Below are 15,237 nucleotides of genomic sequence, written 5' to 3'. Positions count from 1 at the left end.
GATCTGTAAAAATGAAAAAGTACTTTTTTTTTCACAAAAAAATTATTTTCGCCTCAGTTTTTCATTTTCACATGGGCAATAGGATAAAATGAATCCTAAAATTTGTTGGGCAATTTCTCCCGAGTACGCCGATACCTCATATGTGGGGGTAAACCACTGTTTGGGCACACGGCAGGGCTCGGAAGGGAAGGCGCGCCATTTGACTTTTTGAATGGAAAATTAGCTCCAATTGTTAGCGGACACCATGTCGCGTTTGGAGAGCCCCTGTGTGCCTATGCATTGGAGCTCCCCCACAAGTGACCCCATTTTGGAAACTAGACCCCCCAAGGAACTTATCTAGATGCATATTGAGCACTTTAAACCCCCAGGTGCTTCACAGAAGTTTATAATGCAGAGCCATGAAAATAAAAAATAATTTTTCTTTCCTCAAAAATGATTTTTAGCCTGGAATTTCCTATTTTGCCAAGGGTAATAGGAGAAATTGGACCGCAAATGTTGTTGTCCAGTTTGTCCTGAGTACGCTGATACCCCATATGTGGGGGTAAACCACTGTTTGGGCGCACGGCAGGGCTCGGAAGGGAAGGCACGCCAATTGGCTTTTTAAATGGAAAATTAGCTCCAATCATTAGCGGACACCATGTCACGTTTGGAGAGCCCCTGTGTGCCTAAACATTGGAGATCCCCCACATATGACCCCATTTTGGAAACTAGACCCCCAAAGGAACTAATCTAGATGTGTGGTGAGGACTTTGAACTTCCAAGTGCTTCACAGAAGTTTATAACGCAGAGCCATGAAAATAAAATAAAAATTTTATTTTCTCTAAAATGATTTTTTAGCCTGCAATTTATTATTTTCCCAAGGGTAACAGGAGAAATTTGACCCCAAAAGTTGTTGTACAGTTTCTCCTGAGTACGCTGATACCCCATATGTGGGGGTAAACCACAGTTTGGGCACATGTCGGGGCTCAGAAGGGAAGTAGTGACTTTTGAAATGCAGACTTTGATGGAATGGTCTGCGGGCGTCACGTTGCGTTTGCAGAGCCCCTGGTGTGCCTAAACAGTAGAAACCCCCCACAAGTGACCCCATTTTGGAAACTAGACCCCCCCAAAGAACTTATCTAGATATGTGGTGAGCACTTTGAACCCCCAAGTGCTTCACAGACGTTTACAACGCAGAGCCGTGAAAATAAAAAATCATTTTTCTTTCCTCAAAAATAATTTTTTAGCCCAGAATTTTTTATTTTCTCAAGGGTAACAGGAGAAATTGGACCCCAGTAATTGTTGCCCAGTTTGTCCTGAGTACGCTGATACCCCATATGTGGGGGTAAACCACTGTTTGGGCACATGTCGGGGCTCGGAAGTCAAGTAGTGACGTTTTGAAATGCAGACTTTGATGGAATGGTCTGCGGGCGTCACGTTGCATTTGCAGAGCCCCTGGTGTGCCTAAACAGTAGAAACCCCCCACAAGTGACCCCATTTTGGAAACTAGACCCCCCAAGGAACTTATCTAGATATGTGGTGAGCACTTTGAACCCCCAAGTGCTTCACAGACGTTTACAACGCAGAGCCGTGAAAATAAAAAATCATTTTTCTTTCCTCAAAAATGATGTTTTAGCAAGCAATTTTTTATTTTCTCAAGGGTAACAGGAGAAATTGGACCCCAGTAATTGTTGCCCAGTTTGTCCTGAGTACGCTGATACCCCATGTGTGGGGGTAAACCACTGTTTGGGCACATGTCGGGGCTCGGAAGTCAAGTAGTGACGTTTTGAAATGCAGACTTTGATGGAATGGTCTGCGGGCGTCACGTTGCGTTTGCAGAGCCCCTGGTGTGCCTAAACAGTAGAAACCCCCCACAAGTGACCCCATTTTGGAAACTAGACCCCCCAAGGAACTTATCTAGATATGTGGTGAGCACTTTGAACCCCCAAGTGCTTCACAGACGTTTACAACGCAGAGCCGTGAAAATAAAAAATCATTTTTCTTTCCTCAAAAATGATGTTTTAGCAAGCAATTTTTTATTTTCTCAAGGGTAACAGGAGAAATTGGACCCCAGTAATTGTTGCCCAGTTTGTCCTGAGTACGCTGATACCCCATGTGTGGGGGTAAACCACTGTTTGGGCACATGTCGGGGCTCGGAAGTCAAGTAGTGACGTTTTGAAATGCAGACTTTGATGGAATGGTCTGCGGGCGTCACGTTGCGTTTGCAGAGCCCCTGGTGTGCCTAAACAGTAGAAACCCCCCACAAGTGACCCCATTTTGGAAACTAGACCCCCCAAGGAACTTATCTAGATATGTGGTGAGCACTTTGAACCCCCAAGTGCTTCACAGACGTTTACAACGCAGAGCCGTGAAAATAAAAAATCATTTTTCTTTCCTCAAAAATGATGTTTTAGCAAGCAATTTTTTATTTTCTCAAGGGTAACAGGAGAAATTGGACCCCAGTAATTGTTGCCCAGTTTGTCCTGAGTACACTGATACCCCATATGTGGGGGTAAACCACTGTTTGGGCACACGTCGGGGCTCGGAAGGGAAGGAGCACCATTTGACTTTTTGAATAAAAGATTGGCTGGAATCAATGGTGGCGCCATGTTGCGTTTGGAGACCCCCTGATGTGCCTAAACAGTGGAAACCCCTCAATTCTAATGCCAACACACCCCTAACCCTTATCCCAACTGTAGCCGTAACCCTAACCACAACCCTAACCCCAACACACCCCTAACCCTAACCACAACCCTAATTCCAACCCAACCCTAACCCTAAGGCTATGTACCCACGTTGCGGATTCGTGTGAGATTTTTCCGCACCATTTTTGAAAAATCCGCGGGTAAAAGGCACTGCGTTTTACCTGCGGATTTACTGCGGATTTCACCTGCGGATTCCTATTGAGGAATAGGTGTAAAACGCTGCGGAATCCGCACAAAGAATTGACATGCTGCGGAAAATACAACGCAGCGTTTTCGTGCATGGGCACAGCGGATTTGGTTTTCCATAGGTTTACATGGTACTGTAAACCTGATGGAACACTGCTGCGAATCCGCAGCCAAATCCGCACCGTGTGCACATAGCCTAATTCTAAAGGTATGTGCACACGCTGCGGAAAACGCTGCGGATCCGCAGCAGTTTCCCATGAGTTTACATTTCAATGTAAACCTATGGGAAACAAAAATCGCTGTACACATGCTGCGGAAAAACTGCACGGAAACGCAGCGGTTTACATTCCGCAGCATGTCACTTCTTTCTGCGGATTCCACAGCGGTTTTACAACTGCTCCAATAGAAAATCGCAGTTGTAAAACCGCAGTGAAATGCGCAGAAAAACCGCGGTAAATCTGCCATAAATCCGCAGCGGTTTAGCACTGCGGATTTATCAAATCCGCTGCGGAAAAATCCGCAGAGGACCAGAATACGTGTGCACATATCGAAACCCTAACCCTACCCCTACCCCTAACCCTAACCCTACCCCTAACCCTAACCCTACCCCTAACCCTACCCCTACCCCTACCCCTAACCCTACCCCTAACCCTACCCCTAACCCTACCCCTAACCCTAACCCTAACCCTAGTTCTAACTCCAACCTTAGTGGAAAAAAAAAAAATTCTTTATTTTATTATTGTCCCTATCTATGGGGGACAAATGGGGGGGGTCATTTACTGTTTTTTTATTTTGACCACTGTGATAGATTATATCACAGTGATCAAAATTCACATTGGAACGAATCTGCCGGCCGGCAGATTCGGCGGGCGCACTGCGCATGCGCCCGCCATTTTGGAACATTGCGGCGCTCGGGGAAGAAGACGGACGGACCCCGCCAGGATCGGTAAGTATAAGGGGGGGAGATCAGGGCACAGGGGGGGAGATCAGGGCACGGGGGGGGCGTCGGAGCACGGGGGGGAGGGATCGGAGCATGGGGGAGAGTGATCGGTGTGCGGGCGGGTGGATCGGTGTGCAGGGGGGGTGGATCGGTGTGCAGGGGGGGTGGATCGGAGCACGGGGGGGGATCGGAGTGCGGGGGGGTTTGATTGGAGCACGGGGGGTGTGATTGGAGCACGGGGGGAGCGGACAGGAGGACGGGGGAGCGGAGCACAGGACGGAGGGGAGCGGGCCACAGATCGGGGGGCTGGGGGGGCGATCGGAGGGGTGGGGTGGGGGCACATTAGTATTTCCAGCCATGGCCGATGATATTGCAGCATCGGCCATGGCTGGATTGTAATATTTCACCATTTTTTTAGGTGAAATATTACAAATCGCTCTGATTGGCAGTTTCACTTTCAACAGCCAATCAGAGCGATCGTAGCCACGAGGGGGTGAAGCCACCCCCCCTGGGCTAAACTACCACTCCCCCTGTCCCTGCAGATCGGGTGAAATGGGAGTTAACCCTTTCACCCGATCTGCAGGGACGCGATCTTTCTGTGACACAGCATATGCGTCACAGGTCGGATTGGCACCGACTTTCATGACGCATACGCTGTGTCACAGGTCGGGAAGGGGTTAAAAACGCCAAAAGTCAATATACTTTTGTGCAATGCATTGCACAAAATGTTACGACTTTTGAAGCGATTGAGTATAAAATACTGGCATAATCGCATTGATGCATCGGGACCTTTATTTGTCCTACTTTCACATCATGGGCGGAGTTTAGGGTTTACACATAATTTCGCCTGATTGATCAACTTATCAAAAAGCTGGAAAATTTATCACAAAATGTACTCCATTCATTTTTGCCCCCACCCCATCATAATTCTATGTGTTGCAGATACATTTTATGCTTGGAAACATATAACTTTTGCACTAAAAAAAGCTGAAGACAGAAAAAAATACAATTTTTGACTTTGCGCCAATTTTGATGAATTTGTATAAAAAAAATCCAGTGAATACCACAAAACAAAAAAGGAAAAGTGACACATAAAGCCTCCTACAAACAATGAATTGAATCCTAAGTCCATAGAGAGCCCATTCGCTACTAAGACAGAAAGTGCAGTTTCACCCGGTGATATACAGTATGTTTGTCCATTATACTCCTTTATAAACTGAAAAAATATAACCAGTGTTAATAACTTCCGATGCCTTGTAGTTAGAAATCTTAGTTACTTCCTGAAATGATAGATGACTTCCAGACATTGTTTTACTTTCCAAAGCAGGAGCTAAGTATAGCTGAGCCACAGCTAGCGTTCCAAGCATGCACCGACATTGTAGAGCAATATGTGCCCTGTCATGTCACCAGATTCTCTGTATGGGTCCAACTTGTTTCTTCTATGTCTTCAGGTGCTTACACCTACAATTATCAGGCAAGCTTTATACTGTACCACAGTGTACTGGTTACTTAGTAAAAATAAAGTCCTACTTTGGGCCAAGTCCAGCTCACCCACGGGACAGGACAGTGTCTTCAAGACCAAGCTTCCCTACCTTATAGACCCCATATCAGCCTCAAGAACTGGCTCTGTTGTTCTGTAAGGTTGCAGTCAACCATATCTATCTTGGCTAAGCCTTAGGACCATCACTATCAGCCTGGGCTTTTCTGGGACACCAAAGGAAATAATTTAGGGTCCACCATCTATCTGTACAAAACATCTTTATTGATATCGTTTGAGCCTCTTCAAATAGAGCCTGGACACACATCAGTCTGAGACGGTTTAGTGAATCCTGAATTGAGCAGGAAGGGTTGGACCAGATGGCCCAGGAGGTCCCTTCCAACTCTAACATTCTATGATATCATTGTACACCCAGGAAATATCATCAATAGGATCTGATAAATTATTCATCATCCTATAAAAACAGACCACAGGGGTAAGTGGCTCTAAGAACATCTCCTGTTAAACTGTCTTCTGTTGGAGGGACCATACTTGTGGCAGAGCCAGGATCCAGCAGTAGACCTCTGGTCCTCTAAGGGGCCACCTCAAATTCTATGGAGGAGTTTAACTTTAAATAAAATGCAATTATTCTTCAATAAAAAGATTGTCATCAATTTATTAATCTTGTACGCCTTTTATTATGCCATTTTTAGTAACTACAAGGAAACATAAAAATGACAAACAAATTGATATTGTTAACCTTTTGGTTCAACATATTTATAAATGCATTTCTCCTTAAAAGTGACAAAGTTATTATAAATTGGTCCTAATCGTCTCAAAAATACATGGAACAAATACATATATGTTATATGCCTTAAAAAATGTATTTTGTTCAAAATTCTATATTTCGGTGCAACATTTTCTTCTGCTGATTAGCATATTTAAAATGTTGTAAAATTCATCATTTACATGCAAAATTTGACACATTGAACTCCCACTCATATCTAACATTATACTGTCATGCTTAAAAAGTTACACTGGCATAATTTACATCAAATTTATTATTAAAGTGCAGTATTTGATCCATGTAAGGTGGCGGAGTTAAAGTGAGAACACTAAAAATTTGCCATAAATTATACAATTTTTAAATAAATTCCTCACAATTTTTCAAATCCGTGCTTGCTGTTATTGAATGGAAAAATTATTGCGAATACTCAGAGATCCTAGACCCATACAGAGCAAATGCTCCTTATGGGTGGCAGGTAGGCAGTAGAAACAACAAACACTTGTCCTATAATCAAAATTTGGGGGGGTATGTGCCATGAGTAGGGTGCAAGATGCAGAGAGAGTGCCAACAAGTCAATGTGCCGTGGCCAATGTATTTCGATACAAGGTTATCACACTAAAAGGAATCTTTGCCCCAGGTGGTGAAGGACCTATCTACAACTCATAATCTTCTACAAAGGTCAATAGTGAGATGTGGCTTCCCAATTATTTAACCATTGACCTGTGTCATCACTAAATGTAACCATGCCCTTTATGTGGCTAATGTAGCCCTCCACACTATGGGATGTTAAAAAATCACAAAATCTCCTCACCCAACCAGAAGGTTCTGCTCATCTGCTGGCCTTCACTAGCAGAAGGTTCCTGTGATCCTGGCCTTCATCTGCTTACGGGAGGCAGCAGACAAGACTGCGACACTGACACAGATAGAAGGAATAAAAGAGAGACGGGGCGGGAGGGGGATGTTAGGAACAGCCAGTCATGAGAAAGGGATGATGACAAGACAATGGGGTTACAGACCTGAAAGCCCTGAAGGACATCTGGGTGGGAACACATTTAACCTTATTATCATGCTCAATAATAGGGAAAGTTGAGAAAATGTGTTTCAATCTTGATTATAAATCCTTTAGTTCTTTTGCTCGAAATTAGACCGTGGTTAAAAGAGCATACGAAATATTATCCAAGATTCATGTAGAAAACTCAAAGGACTTTCCTCCGTATTGTCATACATGTGCAATCTGGTTGTCCATTTTTTACGTCCTGGTGATAGCCATGTGCTCCGTCTTCATACATCTACATTTAAAAATGTGCAAGATCAAATTCAGCTTTTTGTTTATAGTGGAAATGTATCCGTAAAAATCAAGGGAGATGTTCTGTATGGGACCCAATTGTTTTTAAAACCCACAAATTTGAATGACTAATGGTCATTCAAGTCTCATCAAGGGCTCAGAAGAAAGTAGTAAATGCGTCAATTATATTTACACGGACACTGTCATCTGAATAGCCCTATTGAGTTACATTGGTCATTGATTTTTACTCGGACACCACATGTCCACATCATGTACTCATCTGAATGAGCCCTTAAAGGGAATCTATCGCTAGGATTTTGCTACCTTATCTGAGAGCATCATGATCTAGAGGTAGAGACCCTGATTACAGCGATATATCCCTTACTGGGCTGTCTGTTCGCTACAGTTTTGATAAAATCACTGTTTTCTCTGCTGTAGTTCTAGCAGTTCTCTGAATGTTGAGCTTTGAGTAGCCAACTCCCACACCATTGGTTGGCAGGTTTCTTTGTACACTGTGTATAGGCAGAAAGCTGTCAATCGGTAGAGAGTGTGGGGTTATACAGAGCTTATGAATATAAAGGACTACATGGCAGCAGGTTTACTAATCCTCTCCTCTAGTGATAATCTCCTGCTCATAAAACAGTGATTTTATGAAAACTGCAGCAAGCAGCGCAGTAAGTAATACAATGGTGGAATCAGGGTCTCTGTCTCTAAGTTATCTTGCTGCTCACAGATTAGGTGGCAAAAACCTGGTGATAGATTCCCTTTGAAGGGAATCTGTCACCAGGTTTTCGCTACCTCCTCTGAGAGTACCATAATGTAGAATACCCTAGGGTTTTAAAGGGAATCTGTCAGAAGGGTTTTTAATACCTTATCTGTGAGCAGTATAATATAGAAAAAGAGACCATGATTCCTTTGATTTATCAGCTATTTTACTGGGTGCTGCAGTTGTGACACAATCAGTGTTTTTAGATGTACCATGCAGCAGGGCTCAAAAGCTGCCCCCGCCCCATCACAGCTCTCTGGGTACATCGTCTATTGACTGTAGTCTGCTAATTATTGCTGTAGGCATGGTTAAACCAGGGCTCACATCCACTGTAGTCCAGGCAGTGATAATTTCCTGGAGATAAAATATTCATTGTATTGAAACAACAGCACACAGCCTAATAAGAGACACATCCCTTAACTCTGTGTTTCAGCCCCTACCTCATGCAGCGCCCAGATAACATTGCAAAACATTGCTGACAGATTCCCATTAAATTAATCAAGGACAAAAAAACTTGGCTATGCCTTATTATCATTATTATAACATTTCCAGTGGTTTCCCATCATTTCTACTGTTTCTCCCCAAGGAATGTTGTAACTACTCGCAGGAATGGATCTGCGTGAGCCTCAGGGCAATCCTGAAATGCCGGCGGAGCCGGACCAGCCTGAGAAGGGAGGCTGCAGCATTGGACGGGACCGCCGCCAGGGTACTTATAAGTATATTCCGACTATAAAACGCACCCCATTTTCCCCAAAAAAATTTGGGGAAAAAGTGCGTCTTATAGTCCGAAAAATACAGTACACTAAAACGTTTGCATTAAATCTATCTCTATGCCTTGCCAAATTTGTATGGTTAAAACAATTCTAGGTCATGATATATCAAATATTCTATTATTCACTGTTTGAGGCATTCTCTGCGTACTTACAATTGCTCATTTTTCCTTTCTCTCAGGTTAATTCAATTTCCATTAGTTCTATGACATCACATGATTACAAACTGAGTAGCTGAATCCTTCCAAGCATTATGTAGAAACAGGAGGACAATTTTCCCTGTATGACTCACAAATCACTGGAAAAGTGTCTGAAGGAGGCGGAGCCGAGCAGCTGAGTCAGGAGTTGAAGAGGGGAATTGTAAATGCAGGGAAAAGAGACTTCCTGTTTCCACATATAGGAGAAAAAAGAGAAGAATTATCTAGGTAGAAAGGCAAAATGAGTAATTGTAAGTACACAGTGTAATATAGTATGATGTCTGCACTACAGTAAAAACTTAAAAACTTTGATTGGAGGAGTGCTTCTTTAACACAACATATTCCATAGATATACTATAACAGTGCCAACCACAAGAGCCCCAAATTGTGACAAGCAAAGTACTACCATAACAGTGACAGCAAGAGTAACTATTTCTTAGCACATACAGCTGATGTTATAAGTCCTGAGAATTATTGGGGCATACAGTGTTTCATGACATGTGCCTTCTGCATAAATGTAATGTGTGCTGACAGATGTCACTTGATAGCAGATTATTAAACAACACCCTGCTGGTTTTAATATGGTAATTACTGTACACAGCTCCATGTAGGATCATAACTGTGCGGATCTGTCTGTAATAGATTATATAAGGGTTGTTAGTGGTGTTCTGTTATCATTGCAGATACCTACGTTTGGCCATATGTCTCTGTCTATTACTATCGTATATGATATTATTCCCAGGTGTGTAACCATCATCAACAGCTGCAAGAGAGAGAGGGGCATCGACTACTTAATGCCCAGTGTAGGTGTGAGGGAGCACCAAAGCCGTAGTCATGGTGTAAGGAGGAGAGCCAGGCTAACGGTCCCTCTTGCGTGTCTGGGCTGGAACTGTCAGGGCTGTCACCAGTATTCCGGGGGGAAAAGATTTGTGACCGGAGCAGTTCAGGACACCTGACTGATGGGGGTGGGTCCGACTTAAATAGCGGTGTGCTCGGGAAAATGGGGCTTTTGGCGGGGAACCAGCTTGAGAGCACAGAGACAGTTGACTCCCTCTCGACTTGCGCACGCCAGCTATCTGTGCCTTCCCACTCGGTTAGCAGTGCCATCAGGACTGACGACACAAAGCCCTGAGAGATCGCCGCACCGCACAGTAACCAGTACGGACTTCAGAGCATCATTCCGCTCACCACCGCAGAGGCACCGCTGAGTCCTATCCCTGTGGTGCCAACTGAGTGCCGGCCTGCTCCGGTGGCCGTATCCGATGGACTGCATACTACTTCTGTGGCCTTGTCTGCTGAACTGTTTGCTATGTCCGCTGTTATGAAAGGTAATTCAGTACCACAATGGACATAGAGGTCAGCGCACATACAGTGACCTGGCAATAACCCAAAAAACAAGAACGAGCTCTGAGACGTGGGAACTCTGTTGACCGCAATCCCTAATCCTCTCCAACACACTAAAGGCAGCCGTGGATTGCGCCTAACGCTCCCTATGCAACTCGGCACGGCCTGAGAAACTAGCTAGCCTGAAGATAGAAAATAAGCCTACCTTGCCTCAGAGAAATACCCCAAAGGAAAAGGCAGCCCCCACATATAATGACTGTGAGTTAAGATGAAAAGACAAACGTAGAGATGAAATAGATTTAGCAAAGTGAGGCCCAACTTTCTGAACAGAGCGAGGATAGGAAAGGTAACTTTGCGGTCAACACAAAATCCTACAAAAACCACGCAAAGGGGGCAAAAAGACCCTCCGTACCGAACTAACGGCACGGAGGTACACCCTCTGCGTCCCAGAGCTTCCAGCAAGCAGTAAAAAACAAATTGACAAGCTGGACAGAAAAAAACAGCAAACAAATAGCAAAGTGGAACTTAGCTATGCAGAGCAGCAGGCCACAGGAACGATCCAGGAGGAAACAGGTCCAATACTAGAACATTGACTGGAAGCCAGGATCAAAGCACTAGGTGGAGTTAAATAGAGCAGCACCTAACGACTTCACCACATCACCTGAGGAAGGAAACTCAGAAGCCGCAGTACCACTTTCCTCCACCAACGGAAGCTCACAGAGAGAACCAGCCGAAGTACCACTTGTGACCACAGGAGGGAGCTCTGCCACAGAATTCACAACAGTACCCCCCCTTGAGGAGGGGTCACCGAACCCTCACCAGAGCTCCCAGGACGACCAGGATGAGCCATATGAAAGGCACGAACAAGATCGGGAGCATGGACATCAGAGGCAAAGATCCAGGAATTATCTTCCTGAGCATAACCCTTCCACTTAACCAGATACTGGAGTTTCCGCCTTGAAACACGAGAATCCAAAATCTTCTCCACAATATACTCCAACTCCCCCTCCACCAAAACCGGGGCAGGAGGATCAACAGATGGAACCATAGGTGCCACGTATCTCCGCAACAATGACCTATGGAATACGTTATGTGTGGAAAAAGAATCTGGAAGGGTCAGACGAAAAGACACAGGATTAAGAACCTCAGAAATCCTATACGGACCAATAAAACGAGGTTTAAACTTAGGAGAGGAAACCTTCATAGGAATATGACGAGAAGATAACCAAACCAAGTCCCCAACCCGAAGTCAGGGACCCACACAGAGTCTGCGATTAGCGAAACGTTGAGCCTTCTCCTGGGACAAAGTCAAATTGTCCACCACATGAGTCCAAATCTGCTGCAACCTGTCCACCACAGTATCCACACCAGGACAGTCCGAAGACTCAACCTGCCCTGAAGAGAAACGAGGATGGAACCCAGAGTTGCAGAAAAACGGTGAAACCAAGGTAGCCGAGCTGGCCCGATTATTAAGGGCGAACTCAGCCAAAGGCAAAAAGGACACCCAGTCATCCTGATCAGCAGAAACAAAGCATCTCAGATATGTTTCCAAGGTCTGATTGGTTCGTTCGGTCTGGCCATTAGTCTGAGGATGGAAGGCCGAGGAAAAAGACAAGTCAATGCCCATCCTACCACAAAAGGCTCGCCAAAACCTCGAAACAAACTGGGAACCTCTGTCAGAAACGATATTCTCTGGAATGCCATGTAAACGAACCACATGCTGGAAAAACAATGGCACCAAATCAGAGGAGGAAGGCAATTTAGACAAGGGTACCAAATGGACCATCTTAGAGAAGCGATCACAGACCACCCAAATGACTGACATCTTTTGAGAGACGGGAAGATCTGAAATAAAATCCATAGAGATATGTGTCCAAGGCCTCTTCGGGACTGGCAAGGGCAAAAGCAACCCACTGGCACGAGAACAGCAGGGCTTAGCCCGAGCACAAATCCCACAGGACTGCACAAAAGTACGCACATCCCGCGACAGAGATGGCCACCAAAAGGATCTAGCCACTAACTCTCTGGTACCAAAGATTCCAGGATGACCAGCCAACACCGAACAATGAACCTCAGAGATAACTTTATTCGTCCACCTATCAGGGACAAACAGTTTCTCCGCTGGGCAACGATCAGGTTTATTAGCCTGAAATTTTTGCAGCACCCGCCGCAAATCAGGGGAGATGGCAGACACAATTACTCCCTCTTTGAGGATACCCGCCGGCTCAGATACACCCGGAGAGTCGGGCACAAAACTCCTAGACAGAGCATCCGCCTTCACATTTTTAGAGCCCGGAAGGTATGAAATCACAAAGTCAAAACGGGCAAAAAACAACGACCAACGAGCTTGTCTAGGATTCAACCGCTTGGCAGACTCGAGATAAGTCAAGTTCTTATGATCAGTCAAGACCACCACGCGATGCTTAGCTCCTTCAAGCCAATGACGCCACTCCTCGAATGCCCACTTCATGGCCAGCAACTCTCGATTGCCCACATCATAATTTCGCTCAGCAGGCGAAAACTTCCTGGAAAAGAAGGCGCATGGTTTCATCACCGAGCAATCAAAACTTCTCTGCGTCAAAACAGCCCCTGCTCCAATCTCAGAAGCATCAACCTCGACCTGGAACGGAAGCGAAACATCTGGTTGACACAACACAGGGGCAGAAGAAAAACGACGCTTCAACTCTTGAAAAGCTTCCACCGCAGCAGAAGACCAATTGACCAAATCAGCACCTTTCTTGGTCAAATCGGTCAATGGTTTAGCAATACTAGAAAAATTGCAGATGAAGCGACGATAAAAATTAGCAAAGCCCAGGAACTTTTGCAGACTTTTCAGAGATGTCGGCTGAGTCCAATTATGGATGGCTTGGACCTTAACAGGGTCCATCTCGATAGTAGAAGGGGAAAAGATGAACCCCAAAAATGAAACCTTCTGAACACCAAAGAGACACTTTGATCCCTTCACAAACAAAGAATTAGCACGCAGGACCTGAAACACCGTTCTGACCTGCTTCACATGAGACTCCCAATCATCCGAGAAGATCAAAATGTCATCTAAGTACACAATCAGGAATTTATCCAGGTACTCTCGGAAGATGTCATGCATAAAGGACTGAAACACTGATGGAGCATTGGCAAGTCCGAATGGCATTACTAGATACTCAAAATGGCCCTCGGGCGTATTAAATGCAGTTTTCCACTCATCGCCTCGCTTAATACGCACAAGATTATACGCACCACGAAGATCTATCTTGGTGAACCAACTAGCCCCCTTAATCCGAACAAACAAATCAGATAACAATGGCAAGGGGTACTGAAATTTAACCGTGATCTTATTTAGAAGGCGGTAATCTATACAAGGTCTCAGTGAACCATCCTTCTTGGCTACAAAAAAGAACCCTGCTCCTAATGGCGACGATGACGGGCGAATATGCCCCTTCTCCAAAGACTCCTTCACATAACTCCGCATAGCGGCGTGCTCAGGCACAGATAAATTAAACAGTCGACCTTTAGGGAATTTACTACCAGGAATCAAATCGATAGCACAATCACAATCCCTATGCGGAGGTAGGGTATCGGACTTGGGCTCATCAAATAAATCCCGGTAATCAGACAAGAACTCAGGAACCTCAGAAGGGGTGGATGACGAAATAGTCAGAAATGGGACATCACCATGTACCCCCTGACAACCCCAGCTGGACACAGACATGGATTTCCAATCTAATACTGGATTATGGACTTGTAGCCATGGCAACCCCAACACGACCACATCATGCAGATTATGCAACACCAGAAAGCGAATAACCTCCTGATGTGCAGGAGCCATGCACATGGTCAGCTGGGTCCAGTACTGAGGCTTATTCTTGGCCAAAGGCGTAGCATCAATTCCTCTCAATGGAATAGGACACTGCAAGGGCTCCAAGAAAAACCCACAACGCCTAGCATACTCCAAGTCCATCAAATTCAGAGCAGCGCCTGAGTCCACAAATGCCATGACAGAATACGATGACAAAGAGCAGATCAAGGTAACAGACAGAAGAAATTTTGACTGTACCGTACCAATGGTGGCAGACCTAGCGAACCGCTTAGTGCGCTTAGGACAATCAGAGATAGCATGAGTGGAATCACCACAGTAGAAACACAGCCCATTCAGACGTCTGTGTTCTTGCCGTTCAACTCTGGTCAAAGTCCTATCGCACTGCATAGGCTCAGGTTTAAGCTCAGGTAATACCGCCAAATGGTGCACAGATTTACGCTCGCGCAAGCGTCGACCGATCTGAATGGCCAAAGACATAGACTCATTCAGACCAGCAGGCATAGGAAATCCCACCATGACATCCTTAAGGGCTTCAGAGAGACCTTTTCTGAAAATAGCTGCGAGCGCACCTTCATTCCACTGAGTGAGTACGGACCACTTTCTAAATTTCTGACAATATACCTCTATTTCATCCTGACCCTGACACAGAGCCAGCAAATTCTTCTCTGCCTGATCCACAGAATTAGGCTCATCGTACAGCAATCCGAGCGCCAGGAAAAATGCATCGATATTACTTAATGCAGGATCTCCTGACGCAAGAGAAAATGCCCAGTCCTGAGGGTCGCCACGCAAAAAAGAAATAACGATCCTAACTTGTTGAACTGGGTCACCAGAGGAGCGAGGTTTCAAAGCCAGAAATAGTTTACAATTATTTTTGAAACTCAGAAATTTAGTTCTATCTCCAAAAAACAAATCAGGAATAGGAATTCTCGGTTCTAACATAGAATTCTGAACCACAAAGTCTTGAATACTTTGTACTCTTGC

At 45.0% G+C, this 15,237-nt stretch overlaps 1 long non-coding RNA gene across 1 annotated transcript in view; it reads right to left on the bottom strand.

The window, feature by feature from the left end:
- The window catches only part of LOC138665305 (uncharacterized), a 40,411-nt gene extending 33,425 nt beyond the window's left edge, over positions 1-6,986 (bottom strand). Inside the window, exon 1 of the long non-coding RNA XR_011318444.1 lies at positions 6,886-6,986. This is a non-coding gene — a long non-coding RNA (uncharacterized lncRNA). The remainder of the gene's footprint in view (positions 1-6,885) is intronic.
- Between the last annotated feature and the right edge of the window lie 8,251 nt (positions 6,987-15,237).

This window comes from Ranitomeya imitator, chromosome 2, assembly GCF_032444005.1.
Source record: "Ranitomeya imitator isolate aRanImi1 chromosome 2, aRanImi1.pri, whole genome shotgun sequence".
Taxonomy (NCBI): domain Eukaryota; kingdom Metazoa; phylum Chordata; class Amphibia; order Anura; family Dendrobatidae; genus Ranitomeya; species Ranitomeya imitator.
This window is presented reverse-complemented; position numbering and strand designations above follow the sequence as displayed.